The sequence below is a fragment of the Nicotiana sylvestris genome, chromosome 6 (genome assembly GCF_000393655.2).
Source record: "Nicotiana sylvestris chromosome 6, ASM39365v2, whole genome shotgun sequence".
NCBI classification, from domain to species: Eukaryota; Viridiplantae; Streptophyta; class Magnoliopsida; order Solanales; family Solanaceae; genus Nicotiana; species Nicotiana sylvestris.
In genome coordinates, this window is record NC_091062.1 from 59,460,247 (window position 1) to 59,475,962 (window position 15,716).

The following is a 15,716-nucleotide window of genomic DNA, read 5'->3' on the forward strand; positions in this document are numbered from 1 at the left end:
GTTGTTTAGGTACAATGAGATCTTCAAAGAAGAGACGCACTATCGGTGGTTCATCCTGGGCACTGGCATCATCCAATTCAGGGCAGTTTTATAGCACCTGGTTTGTCTCCAGAGCTGCCCAAGACCGTTTTGTTGAAAAGGGTATTATAAAGCCTATACCAAAATGGAGAATTGATAGGGGCTCCCTCTAGGCTTAGTGCCCCAATATGTTTAGGGAGCTGACTAGGCATAGGCTTGGCATCTTCTTCGAGGAGCCGGAGGATGGTAACTTGTTGCTTGTTAGGGAGTTCTACGCCAACTGTCCCGAACATGAGGATCACGTTTACATGGTGCAACAAAAGAGGGTGAATGCCCCGATTGAAGTTATCAGACGAGTGTATCGCTTGCCTACATTTACTGGGGAGAGGGATTACTATGACACTTATAAGCGAGAACCCACACATTGGGAATTGTTTTTCCAAACTATCTGTAAACCAGACAAGGTAGTAGTGTGGGTTGCTTAGGGATCGAAGTCTCTTCACTTACCTTTGAAGGCAAGTGTTGGTTGTACATCATTAACAGTCGACTGCTGCCGTCCCATAGCACCACTGAAGTTTATGGACCATGAGCTGCTTTGATCTGGTGTTTTATGAATGGCCACGATTTTGATGTGGCCGAGGTTATTCACTCGGAGATGTTCACCTGTTCACCATTATGGATGTATGTGTTGTTTTTCCCATCTCTGGTCACTCGATTGTGTGGGGTTGTAGGGGTAGCAGAGAACCCCCATGTAGACGGCAAGGTGAAGAAAGAACCCATGTTCCGAGCTTCCAAGGTGACCATTGGGAAAGAGGCAGTGGTAACCAGTTCAACTGATAGTGATGATTCTGAGGCATCTGAGGAGAGGGATAATGCGCACGATGAAATAGGGGTTGCGTCGCCCTCCTATGAGCATGTTGTGGAAGCCGAATGACCATCCAAGGTTGGTTGGGTTACACGGCTGGCCGCCTTAGAGCAGGAAATGGCAGGGCTGCGGACTACAGTCACGGACTTGGGGACTAGAGTTGATGCCTTGGCCACCGAAAATGCTAAATCAGAGAAGAAAATCATGGGTTGGCTGCGTGCACTGGGAAGAGCATGTCACTTAGACCCCGGTACAGTCTCTGATCAAGACTGACCTTCTACGGAAGTTCCCTTGCCTCGCATTACTTTCTATTTTATGACATGAGGACATGACATTTGTTTAAGTATGGGGTGGGGGTTACTTCATTGGTATGTTGTGTATATATAGGAATATAGCTTGATTCTAGTCGTTGGTTAGTTTGATTTTCGTTTGATTAGTAGTCTAAATGTTTTCGACTTGTCCCGACGTTGGATATCACTCGACGGGTTTCTTGAGGGTCTAAGTCGATATATAAACAAATAGATTTTCTTTTGTAGGTAGTGTATCAATTACCCCTTGGTTTTTCTTTTGACCGCGGTTCTTTTCCAAGGGTTTTTGTTTGAACCGGGTTAGTTAGTTTTTTTATATTTTTTTTTGGTACTTTTAGGCTAAGGGCCGATATGGAAGGAGGATCCCTTATCGTCATTATGCCTTGAATATAGTAGATACTTTAGTATGATGCTTAGGCTCGGTAGTTGATTTTTATTAGAGTGCCTTAAATTGTATGTTCTTAATTTGGCTTAAGTACTCTGACTAGAGCGTTTCGATGATCCAATTGGGAGTGAGTCATGTGCCATATGTGTGTGAGGATTGTTGTATTCTGTGCACTGCATTGGATGCCTAGAACTTGCCCTGTGTATTTGCGAAGCAAAATAGTAGTTTGTTCAGTCTTGGAAATGATATAGGCATTTTTTGTTAATCTAGATATATATTTTACCCGCCTAATTGTTATGTATCGTAGTTAACCCCTTTGAGCCTGTAAACCAATTTTTTGGCAACCACATTACAAACCTTACCCATTTGTTTGAATTAATCATCTATTTGAACCCTTTACCTCTCATAAGCACTTGAATTGTTCTGAACTTTGTAAAAGTTAAAGTGTTGGGTAGGTGGTTAGGCTTTTGAGTGGAACTAATGAAATAAGGAGAAAGGTGCACTGTTTTGAACAAGTAAGAGACACTTGAAGTGAAAGAGAAAGAAAATAATAGTGTTGTGAAAGAAAAAACAATTCCTTGATAAGGGGTGGCTCTTGATGTAATTGTGCTTAAAGAAGGAGGGAGTTAATATATAGTGATATGAAGGTGGAGTTATGGTTTGACATAAGTGAGGGGTTTTAAATGATAAAGGTTATGTTTTAAAGTGCTTAGGGAGATGTAATCACTCTTATACCTAAATGTATCCTATCCGTCCCGCAGCCTACATTACAACCAACTGAAGTACTAATTGATCCTAGATTGAATGAACTCGAATTAGTGGAGTAGTACACTACGGGCAAGCCTGTGGTGCATTTTTGTGGCATATGAATGTTCTTCTTGAGAGTGAGTTAATTCTTTCTATCTTGAGTTCCTAATTGTTCTTAAATGTTATCGTGTGTGGAATCACTCTCATTTTTTATGAAAGGGCACTTGATTCATGAAGGAAAGGTGAGTCTTAACCTCTGCGCTAGAGTAAGTGAGTAAAGTTAGGAATATTGCATGGCATGGGAGAGTCAGCTCTTGAGGTGAAGATGTTACACTATTGAGCTCAATTTTTGTGAAATGTTCTTGGTGTGACGAGTTGGGGGAGTCGCTCAGTGAAGTTAGAACATTGTAGAGTGTGGTGTGATTGCTCGAGGACGAGCAAGGATTTAAGTGTGGGGTGTTGATAATAGATGATAATTATGAAAGTTAGTTGATATTTACACTCTAATTTGGCCGCATTTTACCTATGTTTGATTGTAAAAGATAACAAAATGCTCTAATTATGAGTTTATTGCTTTGCATGAGCCACTCCGAGCTAGGAGAAAGCTAAAAGAGTGTTTTGGAGTCAATATGGAGCATGGAAGGCCAATTGGAAGACAACACGATCGAAAATAAAGAAGAAAGAGCAAGTATGAAATCTGCGCCCAGGTCCGCGGTCAATCCGCGGCCGCGGACATAACATATGTCGAGTCCGCGGTCCATCCGCGGCCGCGGATGGGGTGCTCAGAGCCAAACATTGCAAGGTCAATTGTGTAATTTTCAGGACGACTCTCCTTGACCTATAAAAAGCCCAACTCGCCCAAATAGAGGATATCGAGGTTTTTGAAGGCAAGAACAAGTAAGAAGCAAGGTGGAAGATTCGGCATAGAGTTTTTACCTTTATTCGTCTTGTTTTTATCATTGAGAATGAATTATATCATTATGATTGTGAAAGCGATTATGCGTAGCTAAACCTCTAATCTAGGATTGATGGAACCAATTGTTGGATGAAGTCTTGATTACGTTTTGATATAATTAAGTCGTTTCTTAATCTATAATTGTTCAACTATGTGTTTTCCTGTGATTAATTGAAAGGTCCCTTGATTAATCGTGTCTAGTTACCTTGTGTTGCTTGAAAAAGAACACTGGGTTAGATTGTTATTGAACAAAACCACTTTCGGGTAAGTTAAGAGATTAATTACTTGAATTTAAAAGCAGGGTTAGAGATAACGAAGCTTTGTGGAATAATTCTGAGTTGCATAAATTGTTAACTAGAGTAGTTTGAGAGAATACTTCTAGTAAATTATCGTAATTAATCGAGAGATAATTGCGGTAACCCAGAACTCATATTTCTTATAGAGTATTACGACGAGATTATAGCTAACGTATCAGGAATTAATCCGACAATTGGGGAAATTAATAACCCTAGATCATTTTACCATTGAATTCAACTCTATTCTTGATTATTACTAGTTTTATTATTATTTTTTCTTAGTTAACTAAATTCTACTCATTATCCATTAAAAATCTTGCATTCGGAGATTGTTTGAGCTATTCATTAGCAGTGTTAAAAGTTGTAGTAAATAGATTAGCTCCCTGTGGGATTCTACTCTGGATTGAACCGAATTATATATTTGCAGCGACTGCTTAGTCCTTTTTATAAGGCATAGTTGGGCGTGATCACAAGTTATTCTCTCTGATTATATGGTAGCATAGCCATGTAAAAAATTGGGATTAATACCTCATCGGAGTTGGGGTGCGTGACCCGCCGGCAAAAGTTTCCTAGCAAAGTTCTTTCAGGCAGAGCCTGGAGGCGCGTGATAAATCAATTTTGTGTCTGGTTTTTGTGACGATATTGCCTTTCTATTTCAGGTCATGTTGTAGTGGTTCGTTGACCAACAAACCACGACTGTACCTGTTCGCTTAAGCAAAAACTATCCATCTTATCTCTCTCGGTTAGATCTGAAACCTTTCCTTTGTCATCATATTTGGATGATTTTGTGTCTGAATATTAACAAGTTTTGGGGCATTGTTGTGTGTCTTGGTTTGCTAGCTTCAATTGATTTTGGCATTGCTTGAATTTGGTGGAGTCTTTGTGTTCATTAGCATTTGATATTATCTTATTTGGTGGTGCAGAGTTTCTTTGACTTATCACTTTTGGTTTATTTGGTCAAGCTGCTGCATGATTTCCCTCTTTGTTGGTCGATTTAGATTATCAGTTTGGTAAAGAAGCTTTAGTTTTGTCTACTTTAATTGTGATATTGATTTTATCTAAAGGTTAGTTGAGACATTGACTTGGCCTCTCTTTGGTTGGCTCTGTTTTGTGCATGTTGAGGAGTTGATTTTATAGCAAAGCTTGTCAATATCATAGGCCGTGAATTTTAATTGAAAAAAATGGTTGTAAAAAGTAAGCAGAGAGGAAATAATGCTACTACTCCTAGTTCAACAATCTTGGTTTATGATGAGTTTTTGAAATTCATTCAATATCATATTAAGGAACCTTCTTCAATTACTGCTTTTGCTGGATCAGATAATATGTCTTATCACCTCTTCAATAGATGATTGATTTAGGTACCACAAATCACATGGCAGTTAATCTAAATATTTTTCTAGCTTTCGGTCACACAAAGCACCCTCTCCAATTACTGTAGCTGATGGATTAACTTGTAGCAGTGTTGGATCTGGGATTATTAAACCAACTTCCTCTATTACCCTATCATCTGTGTTAAGTCTACCGAATTTGGCCTTTAATTTGATTTATGTTAGTAAAATCACCAGAGACTTTAACTGTTGTTTCATGTTCTTTCCCGATAATTGTTTGTTTCTAGATCTTACAACGAAGCAGGTTATTAGCAAAGGATATTTATCTGATGATGTCTACATCCTTGATGAATGGGAGCCGTGGTCTGTTGCATGCTCTAGTGTCGTGTCTCCTTTTGAAGCACATTGTCGATTGAGACATCCCTCTCTACCTTTGTTGAAGAAGCTCTTCCTCAGTTTTAGAATATTTCTTCATTGAACATTGAGTCATGTTGGTTTGCAAAACACCACCATAGCTGTAGGTCTTAGAGTTAATAATCGGGTTGAGTCAATTTTTGAGTTAGTTCATTCTAATTTTTGGAGACCATGCCTTGTTGTTTCTAAAACGGGGCATAAATATTTTTTCACTTTTGTAGATGATTTTTTTCGAATGACTTGGATTTATTTTGTGAAAAGCCACTTTGAAGTGTTTATTCACTTTTGTGCCTTTTGTGCTGAAGTCAAAACTCAATTTAATTCTTCACTACGTATTCTAAGGAGTGATAATGCTAAAAAATACATGTCAGAATTATTTTAATCTCACATAAGACAACACAATATTCTTTATCAATCTTCATGTATTGATACACTCTCCCAAAATGGAGATGCTGAGAGGAAGAATAGGCATCTACTTAAGACAGTTCGGACACTTTTATTCCAAATGAAGGTTCCTAAATAGATTTGGGTTGATGGGTCTAAATGACTTGTTTTCTGATTAATCGCATACCATCTACTGTGCTCGTTGGTGATGTACCTTATAATGTTCTTTTTCCAAACAAGCCACTATTTTTGGTGGAACCTAAGATATTTGAAAGCACATATTATGTTCACGATGTTCGATCATTTGTTACTAAGTTGAATCCCAAGGTATTGAAGTGTGTGTTTTGGACTATTTTCATCTTTAGAAGGGTTATCGATATTATTCTACTGAACTTGGTAAATATCTGGTGTCAACTGATGTGGTACTTTCAGAGACTACACCAGTTTTCTATGCACTTCGTATTTCTACGAGTCAGGGGGAGGATGATGAATGGTTAGTCTATCATGTTACCCGTGCTTTGGTAAAACAATCAAATGATGTTGTTCCTCCATCTCCCAATTCTTCTATTAAGCACTAATCGACTATTGTGCCCCCGGAACCTGCTCCATCTACGTTAGAAATACTACCAATTATTCAAGTTTATTAGAGGAGAAAAAAGAACAATGACAAATGTCGTGCACCAGTTCATTAGATACTTAGCCACCCGATCCTTCCGAAAACCTTGACCTCCCAATTACTCTCCGTAAAGGTATGTACTTGAAAATCCACTTATTCCATTGCTAATTTTGTATCTTACTACTACTTATCTTCTACGTCTAGATCTTTGATTGCTTCTCTAGGCTCCATCTCTATAGCCAAAACAATGAATGATGCTTTGAATTATCCTAGATAGTCAAATGCAATGCTTGAGGAAATACCGCCTTAGAGAAAAATCACACGTGGGATTTGGTGGATTTACCAAAGGGAAAGAGACTAGTGGAATGTAAGTGGATCTTCGCAGTTAAATTTAATCTAGATAGTTCTATGGCGAGACTTAAGGTGAGACTTATGGCTAAAGGGTATGCTTAGACTTATGGGACGGATTTTTCAGATACTTTCTCTCTAGTTGCCAAGCTCACTTCTATTCGCTTGTTCATCTCTCTAGTTGCTTTTGAAAATTGTCCTTTACATCAGCTGGATATCAAGAATGCGTTCCTTCACGGTAATCTTTAAGAGGAAGTGTATGGAGCAACCACCTAATTTTATTACTCAGGGGAAGTATGGAAAAGTTTGTCATTCGGAGAAGTCATTGTATGACTTAAAGCAGAGTCCCCGGGCTTGGTTTGAAAAGTTTAGTAAGGTAGTTCAGAAGTTTGGGCTGAAAATGAGCAAATGTGATCACTCAGTCTTCTATAAACAATCAATAGCTGGCACTATATGTTGATGACATTGTCATAACATGAAGTGATTATGCATGGATCTCATCCCTCAAGTCTTTCTTGCACACTATCTTTCATACGAAGGACTTGGACTAGTTGAAATACTATTTGGGAGTAGAAGTAAATAAAAGCAAGAAGTGAATTCTTCTGTCTTAGAGAAAGTATAATCTTGATCTAATTGCAGAGACTGAAAAGTTTACAGCCAAACCATGTAGTACTCCAATGATTCCCAACATGCATCTTATGAAATATGATGGTGATCCTTTTGAGGATACAAAGGGATATAGGAGATTAGTTGGAAATTTAAACTACGTCACTGCGACCCATCCAAATATTACTTTTGCGATAAGTCTTGTTAGCTAGTTCATGTCCGCACCTACGGTCAAACATTGGGCAGCTTTGGAACATATTCTATGTTACTTGAAAGGACCTTCTAGAATTGGAATATTGTATAGTAATCACGACCATACTCGTGTTGAGTGTTTTGCAGATGCTGATTTAGTTGGATCCAAAATTGATAAAAGATCTACTACATGCTATTGTATCTTTGATGGAGGGAACTTGGTATCGTGGAGGAGTAAGAAGCAAAGTGTTGTATCTCGATCTTGTGCAAAATTTGAGTACAGAACTATGTCACAATCTACATGCGAGATTACGTGGATACATCATCACTTAACTGAAAATTGGATTGAAGCATCATGCACTAGCAAAACTCTAGTGTGATAATCAATCTACTCTTCATACTGCCTCAAATTCGATGTATCAAGAAAGAATTAAATATATTGAGGTTGTCATTTTATTCATGAGACGATTCAGGAAAACTTGATTTTCACTGGCTACGTGAAGACAAGAGAGCAACTAGTTGATTTATTCACAAAGGCGTTGCATGAAACTCAAGTTGATTACCTTTGTAAAAGGATGGGCATGATCAATATGTGTGCTCCAACTTGAGGGGGAGTGTTATCGAATAATTGGTAAGTTGTAAGTTACTTTTTATAGATAGGTGACTCAATTATAGGAGTTAGTCCTTAGAATTTTTTCCTTTATTTTGTTTGATTTAGTTTCATTTGATAGAGTCTTGTGAAAGTGTATAAATCTCTTGTATTCATGAATAAAAATACAACAAGTTATTCTCTCTGATTACCGTGTTATACTTGGCTCTGGTCAATCCTCACAATGTTAGGATACCTATCAGGCCTTCTTAGATGCTACGTGGTGGCCTCAAGATGCGATGACTACCAACTTTGGCTTGATAAGATTTTCTCCTAGACGTACAACTATGACATGCAAGACGTATCGCGAGGTTTAGGGTTGAAAGGAAAAAGAGAGCTTGCTACGCGAGTTGTAGCGCGAGGTAAACTGGGCAACATGAAAATCAAGAGCACAAGAAGGAAAAGTTATCTGGAACTTTAGCATGCTATGGAACATGACACAACCTAGTGCCCATGGCCCAGGCAAATGAATAGCAAGCCGTTGACTGGAAGAGAAATAATTTGACCAAAATTTGTTGAGTGTTGCAAGCTTTTGAAGGGGTTCGGCCATGGGGTGAAATATATACAAGGTAAGTTTACATATTTTTGTTAGTTATATCTAGTTAACACAACTATTAACGTCAAAACACTATTAAAATTGTTAAATTTCACCAAATCTCGAAGAATCTACCAAAAATATCAAAATAAGAGTTTTCTAGGATTTGTGTAATGACCCGGCCGGTCATTTTGTGTATTGTAGCTCTATTCCCCCATTTATCGCATCTTCTATGCTCATTTGGGATTATGTGACTTGCCGGAGTGGTTGGTCTGGTTGCAGGAATGTTTCGGAGTGAATTGGGACACTTAGTCCCAAGGTTGGAAGCCTAGGTTAAAAGAGTTAACCGAAGTTTGACCTTTGTGTAGAAAACTCCGAAATGGAGTTTTCATGGTTCTCGATATCTTCGTATGGTGATTTTTTACTTAGGAGTATGTCCGAATATTGATTTGGAAGTCCATAGGTCGTTTTGGCTTGAATTGGCGAAAGTTAGAAAGTTGAATGTTTAGGAGGTTGAGAAGTTTGATCGATAGTTAACTTTGTTGATATCGGGCTCGGATTTTGGTTCCGAGAATTGGAGTAGGCCCATTGTGTCATTCATGACTTATGCGAAAAATTTGAGGTCAATCGGAGTTGGTTTGATATGATTCAACATTTGATTTTAGAAGTTGAAGTTCATAGTTTCAATAGGCTTAAATTGGGGAATGATTCATGAATTTGATGTGAATTGAGACTTCAACTAAGTTCGTATTATTTTTTAGGATGTGTTGGTATGTTTGTATGAGGTCTTGGGGGCCTCGGGTAGGATTCAAATTAAAATCGGATTGAGTCTTGGACTTAAGGATTACTGAAGCTTTAGGTTTCTGGTATGATCGCACCTGCGTGGATTTGGCCGCAGGTGCGAGACCGCAGAAGCAGCCCTGGGGTCGCAGAAGTGGTTTTTGCTGAAGCAGGGTAGATGTGCAGGTGCGAGGGAGTATTCTGCACCTGCGAGCTCGCAGGTGGGGGCAGATGGGTCAGGAGAGGCGACTCATAGAAGAGGAGGTTCTTCTAGGTGCGGACCCACATGAGTGAAGGAAGGACAACTGAAGCGGTCCCATAGGTGCACATGAGGGGCTGCAGGTGCGCTTGGTCGGACGTTAAGTGAATTTCGCATAGGCTGAACCCTTGACCGTAGAAGCAGAAAATAAGGGCACATGTGTGATAGTCCAGGCAGAATTCTAAAACAACGGATTTCGTGATTTTCTCTTATTTTAGACTTGTGGAGCTCGGCGATGTGCAATTTTTGAGATGGTTTTGGCTACAATTGAAGATGTAAGTGAAGATTCATCACTTTTATCGATAAATAATGTTTACCATTGATTTTTACACCTAGATTATGTGTTTTTGAGGTGAATTTTTGGACTATGTATTGGAGAGTGAGATTTGGGGAGTTGGGGGGTCAATTTGTGGTTGGAATTGTATGATTTTTGCATGGACTCGTTATTGAATTGGTGTTAGGATTTTGTGAATTTTATCGGGTTCCGAAGTGTGGGCCCGAGGTTGACTTTTTGATTTTGGTTAAAGATATTAGCTTGATCTTTTGGGATTGTTTCCTATAGCTATTATTGATGGAATTAAGTTGATTTAGCAAGATTCGAGTCGCTTAGAGGCCGATTCGCGTGGCAAGGGCTTGTTGGAGCTTTGAGTTGCGTGTTTTGAGGTAAGTAACACTCTTAAACTTGGAATTGGGGATAGTTATCCCCAAAAAACATGTTATTTGTGTTGTGTTGGAGTGACGCACATGCTACGTAATGGGAGTATGGCATGCACCGTGATAATGATGATCCGGGTTGATTCTTGTAATGTGGTGCTATGAAGTCTTGTTTTATCCGTGTAATCCCTTCGTGTTAGAGTAATTGAGATGTGATTCATGTTAGAAATCATGCTTAGGCGATGTGCTTATTTGGTTAAGATCTAATTAGGTTAATTATGTTGTTTTGAGTTATCCGCTTTAATTGCAATTATGTACTCAGACATGATTCTTCATTTGCATATCATATCTTAGTCTTTATTATCATTCATTGTCACATCACATGTTATCATTTTTGGGACAGAATGGTACAAGATTTCTGAGCCTTTGAAACTTGAGAGATTGATAACTATTTATCTCGAAAAATGGGTGTAACAATTAAATGTGATTTGTGGTTTTAAAGATACGTTATCTATTCTAATACTAGTGAATATACAAGTAATATTAAGTTTAAGTAAGAAGAATTGATGAACCAAATAAGTATTGCTATAACAATGAGGACCTTGAGCTCAACTTTCTTGGGGGCCTCGAGGTCAGCTAAGAGCACTGAAGTATGAATAATAAAGTAAAGACAACAACGCTGAAGAACACTTGTTGAGCACGGCAAACAAGAAAAGCAGAGTAGCATATTCTATTGCAGTGAATAATGTCCCCTTTACAAATAATTGGGGTCCCCTTTATATAGGAGGAGAAAACCCCAATATAATACATTCCTAATTGTGGTAAAGAATTCTATTGGTATAGGTGTATAACAGTCTAGTACGGACTTGTACTATTTTGTACAGATCTTATCCTATAATTTATGCTCTGACCCACGTGTCCTTGAGAAATTTCCGCTCTTTCTTCAGTGTCTTCGAGATTGTACTGCCTCGATGTGGGTCGTACCAGGCCTTCGGCCTGCTTCCTCGAGGTGTGTGTCCTTCATCCGGGTCCGACCCCTACTTTGAGTCGCCCAGACTTGGACTCATAGCCCAATTTAAGACTTCAAAATCGGGCTCCTTGATTTGACCGTATACAGATAGTCCCCACGTTTCTTAGAATAAGATGATAAGAAATGATTTGAACCTCGATTTTCCCGATCCTCTTGTGATAACGTCATGCTCGTAACGTAGGCACTTGAAGTGATCAGAAATGTCATGTCAGCATACTTACCCAAAACATCAAATACGTTTTAGCTTTTTTCAGCCACTTGCGCCGCCGGTCCCATCGTAGGCTTTTTATAAATAAGGGGTTACTTGGCTAAACAAAAACTACACGTATTCCTTATTCATCTGCTTCTAGCCCTTTCCTTTCTTTATCTCTCCCTCTAATCACCTATTTCTATGGTTCAAATCTGTGACCACAAGGTCACATGATAGCAACTCTACCAGTTACGCCAAGGCATCCTTCTTCAATGCTTTGGCTCGAGACAATGAGAGAAGGGCACCGAATCCTTCCCATATCAGAAGATATGAGAACTTTACACTGCTGCTCATCTCTCTTAACTTCAACCTGGTGTGACACCTCATTCCTTTTGCTTTCCATGGCACTATCATCTACTAACTTTTGCATCTCATACCAGAATAAAGTTCCGAGGATGATCACTTTTGGATTGTTGCTCGTGCATCTTGCAACCCTTTTTATTTTTTATTCTTTTGCTTGTTCTTTATTAATGTATTGTGGTCCAAAGTTTCAAAGGAATGCTTGATATGGGTTGCTGGAGATATAATTACACTTATCGAGGGCCTTCTGCCAAACATTTCCAAATATCAGAAATGGTGCCCCCGAGAAGAGGACTTCCGGAGATGATGCTCTCGAGGTCGTGGCCTTAAAAGTGAATTAGGATCTTTGGCTTTTGTTTTTTGCTTCTTTTGTTCCTGTGCAAGTATCCTTCGTGGGTGTCGTAGTTATACTTTGTAATCAATTCTTGGAAGTATAAAAGTATCCTTTTGTATCCCTTTCGACTCATGCTGAATTTTATTCTATCTTTATTCGTGAAAGACTCGAGTTTACTATTCCAATGACTAGCCCAAATATCGAGCTCAAGGCATAACAAACCCTTAGGTTTTTAATTGATCAACACAATACCCCTCGAGGTTCTCGTTAATCCTCGAGCTAAGCTTATACATGAACTCATAACATTGGGATTCTCGAGCCCGAGTTAGGCGAGAGCAAGATCTCGAGATGAAGTAAATCCTTAGATTTCCTAGCAGTCCCCGAGTGGGAAACTTCTCCAATTTGGGTAGCCCTCGGGCTTTTACAGTTGAGCGGGCATTTGCTCAAACTTGTAATAAGGATAACCCTTAGGACTTTTCACAGTCTTCGAATGAGAAATTCCTCGAACTCGGATAGCCCTTGGGCTTAGTAATCGAGTGGATACCCTGCTCGAACCTGACTTATAAGATGCTCTTTATGGTTTTGACAAATTAATCCTTGATGTCTTGGTCCTAATGCCAATATCGTAACATCAACGGTTGAAGCGACTGAAAAGTTGCTTTTTGTGCGATTCTCAAAATTATTAATTGGAGGCGGCTGACGGTTGGCCTTTTGGCTTCTTCAGCACGATTAAATGACCTCTATAAATAGACAGATTTCACAACCTTACAAACTTTATTCTCATATTGTTCTCATAGTCTCATTATCCTTTTTCAATTTTCTTGAACTCTCTCCCTTCTCTTTACTATCAGCACTTTTCATTTTCTTGGAGCTTCCGTATTACGATGTCTAAAACCTCTAAACCAGTTTCCCAAAAAGAAAAAGCTTCTTCATCTGCTCGATCAACCAAGAGCAAACCGGTAGTGCCTCCTCGTATTGAGGAATGCATCCCGCCGCCGTGTTAAATAACATCTAATTTCAAAATTGAGAAACCTGTATCGACACCAGGCCAATGCGAGCCCATGTCTTGATATGTTTGTTTGGTGACCAAGGCCGAGCTCAGGCAGGTAAATGAGGATTTCAAGTGGGATAACAAATAAATAATGATTCCTTCCTCCGAGGAGGACATCACTACATTTAAAGCGGGGTACTTGAGTGTATATACCTACTCTTTTACGTTAGATCCTATAATTCTGAATCAGGGTCCCATAGATCCAGTTATCCTTGACTTTTGCCAACAATACCGAGTAACGCTTGGCCAGATCTACCCCTCCTTCTGGCAAATTGTTTACTTGATCAGGTTTTTTTCGAGCCAAATCGAGGGGATGACTTTTACCCTTGATCATCTGGTCGGACTGTATAGTCCCTGACTTTATCGTGGGGGTTTGATAAAATTGCAATGCCGATCCTTAAAATCTCTCTTTTCTAGTATCGATAAGGACAAAGACTGTGGGTGGATGATCCGGTTTGTCCGCGTTATGACCTCCGATCTGATTCCTGTTGATTGGATGTCGTTCCCCGAGGAGTGGAACATGAACCGTGAGTACGCATCAGGTTTATACCCTGCTTTCTTTTCTTTTCCCCGGCTTTATAGTTTTCATTGGTCTAATCCCTTTATGATGGTGCAACCTCTGCTTGGTTTGCTAGTGGGGTCCCGGACCTAGAGGTTAGGGTCCGAAAGTTGGCCTCCACCTTCTCTTACTCGGAGCATTGCTGGCGAGATCTGGCCAAGGGTCGATGGGAGTCCAAAACCCATGGTGAGTTCTCTTGTTTGTTTTCTTGTGCTTCTATTACGAGATACTTACCTCGGTTTCATGTAGGTCTTGGAGATGCCGTCGATTTGAGGTCGGCCCCGGCTGATGAAGTGGAAGTTCTGAAGCCTTCAAAAGAAAGAAAAAGAATAAGACAGTCATCTAAAAATCCCCTGAAGCCGAAGAAGAGTGTGGCTCGAAGGCCAAAGGCCGATACAACGGCCTTATCTCCGAAAACGGCCCAATGCCTTCGGGATATGGAGGAATAAAAAGATGACGACTACCTACTGGTAACCCGTGAAAGAAAAAATACCGATGCTTTAAAGCCCATTAAGTCGGTGGCAGTTGATATGGCTCATTCCAGAGCTGAAGAAATCTCCAAAGGGAGTTCAAACAAAGTCCACGAACCATCGTCCAGAAAGAAGGTGCCTCACCTAGGAAATCATTTGGATGGTGAGGCCGACCAACCTGATCCCGAGCCTCTTCAAATAAAAGAGAGTGCCCCGAGCAGATCACTTAGGGTAATCAACGTGGATGATTCACCTCCTGGCCCCGAGTTCTCCGAGGGACAAATCCGAGATGCTCAAAATATGAGGTCTTCCAAAGTGGAAGCAAGCCATGAAGGGTATGACATCTTTCGAGAATGTCTCGCAGGACTTGAAGATGGCCTCGACCCCGATGCTTCTTTCATTTTAGATGAGGCTAGTAGCCTCTTTAAACAAGTGAGTTTTCTGTTTTTTATGCTTGCGCCTTTGTTTTAGCTGTTCTGAATCTATCTTTTCTCTTTTTTCATGAAGGCTGTGGTGCTTCATAAAAGGGTATTTTCCAAGTCCCAGGCCGATCTAGCTCGATGCGAGACTGATCGTAAGAAGACTTTGGATAAGAGGGATGTCGTCAAAGCCCTCTATGCTAAGAAAGAGATAGAGATCCACGATCTACAAGTTGAGTTGACGTAGGCATGCCAAGGTCGAGCCGAGTATGTTGAGAAGGTAATACAGCTCTTGAAGGTCTGTTACGTACCTGTTTGTTTTGGCGACTGACACTTTAATTTTGCAGTTTCATCAGAAGGCCGACTTGGAGGCGCAACTTCAAGAGGAGCTTAAGATGAAAGAAGCCGAGACCCTGGGGTGGAGGTAAGGTATGGACAATCTCGCCTCTAAGAAGGATACTTTAAGAGAGCAGTTAGCTTTGCTCGAATGCCAGCTTCGAGGTGTGAAGGAGGAAAGCCTAGCTTGGGGCCTTGAAATCAAGGAGCTTAAAGCCAGATCTGCTGCTAAGCTGGCCAAGGCCAAATCTGATGCTGCAGTAATTATGACTTCGTATCGAGCCGACGCTGAAGCAGCTAATGCTCGGGCAAAGGAGATCTCTTCTGCGGCGGAGGCTAATTTATCAAGTACCCTTGATCATGCTAGGCGGCAATCCTAGAGGATGACAATAGGTTAGGATTTTGGGTCATGACAAGTTGGTATCAAAGCACTAGGCTACTTACATCTCACGAGTCATGAGCAGGTTTAGTAGAGTCTTGCGAATAGGTACAGAGACGTTTGTACTTATCTTCGAGAGACTACCGAACCGTTAGGAAACTTCACTTTCTTGTATTCCAATCGTGCGGATTTGTGAATTCCAAAATCTGAACTTTTAATCTTCTATTCTCTCATAGATGGTGTGGATTG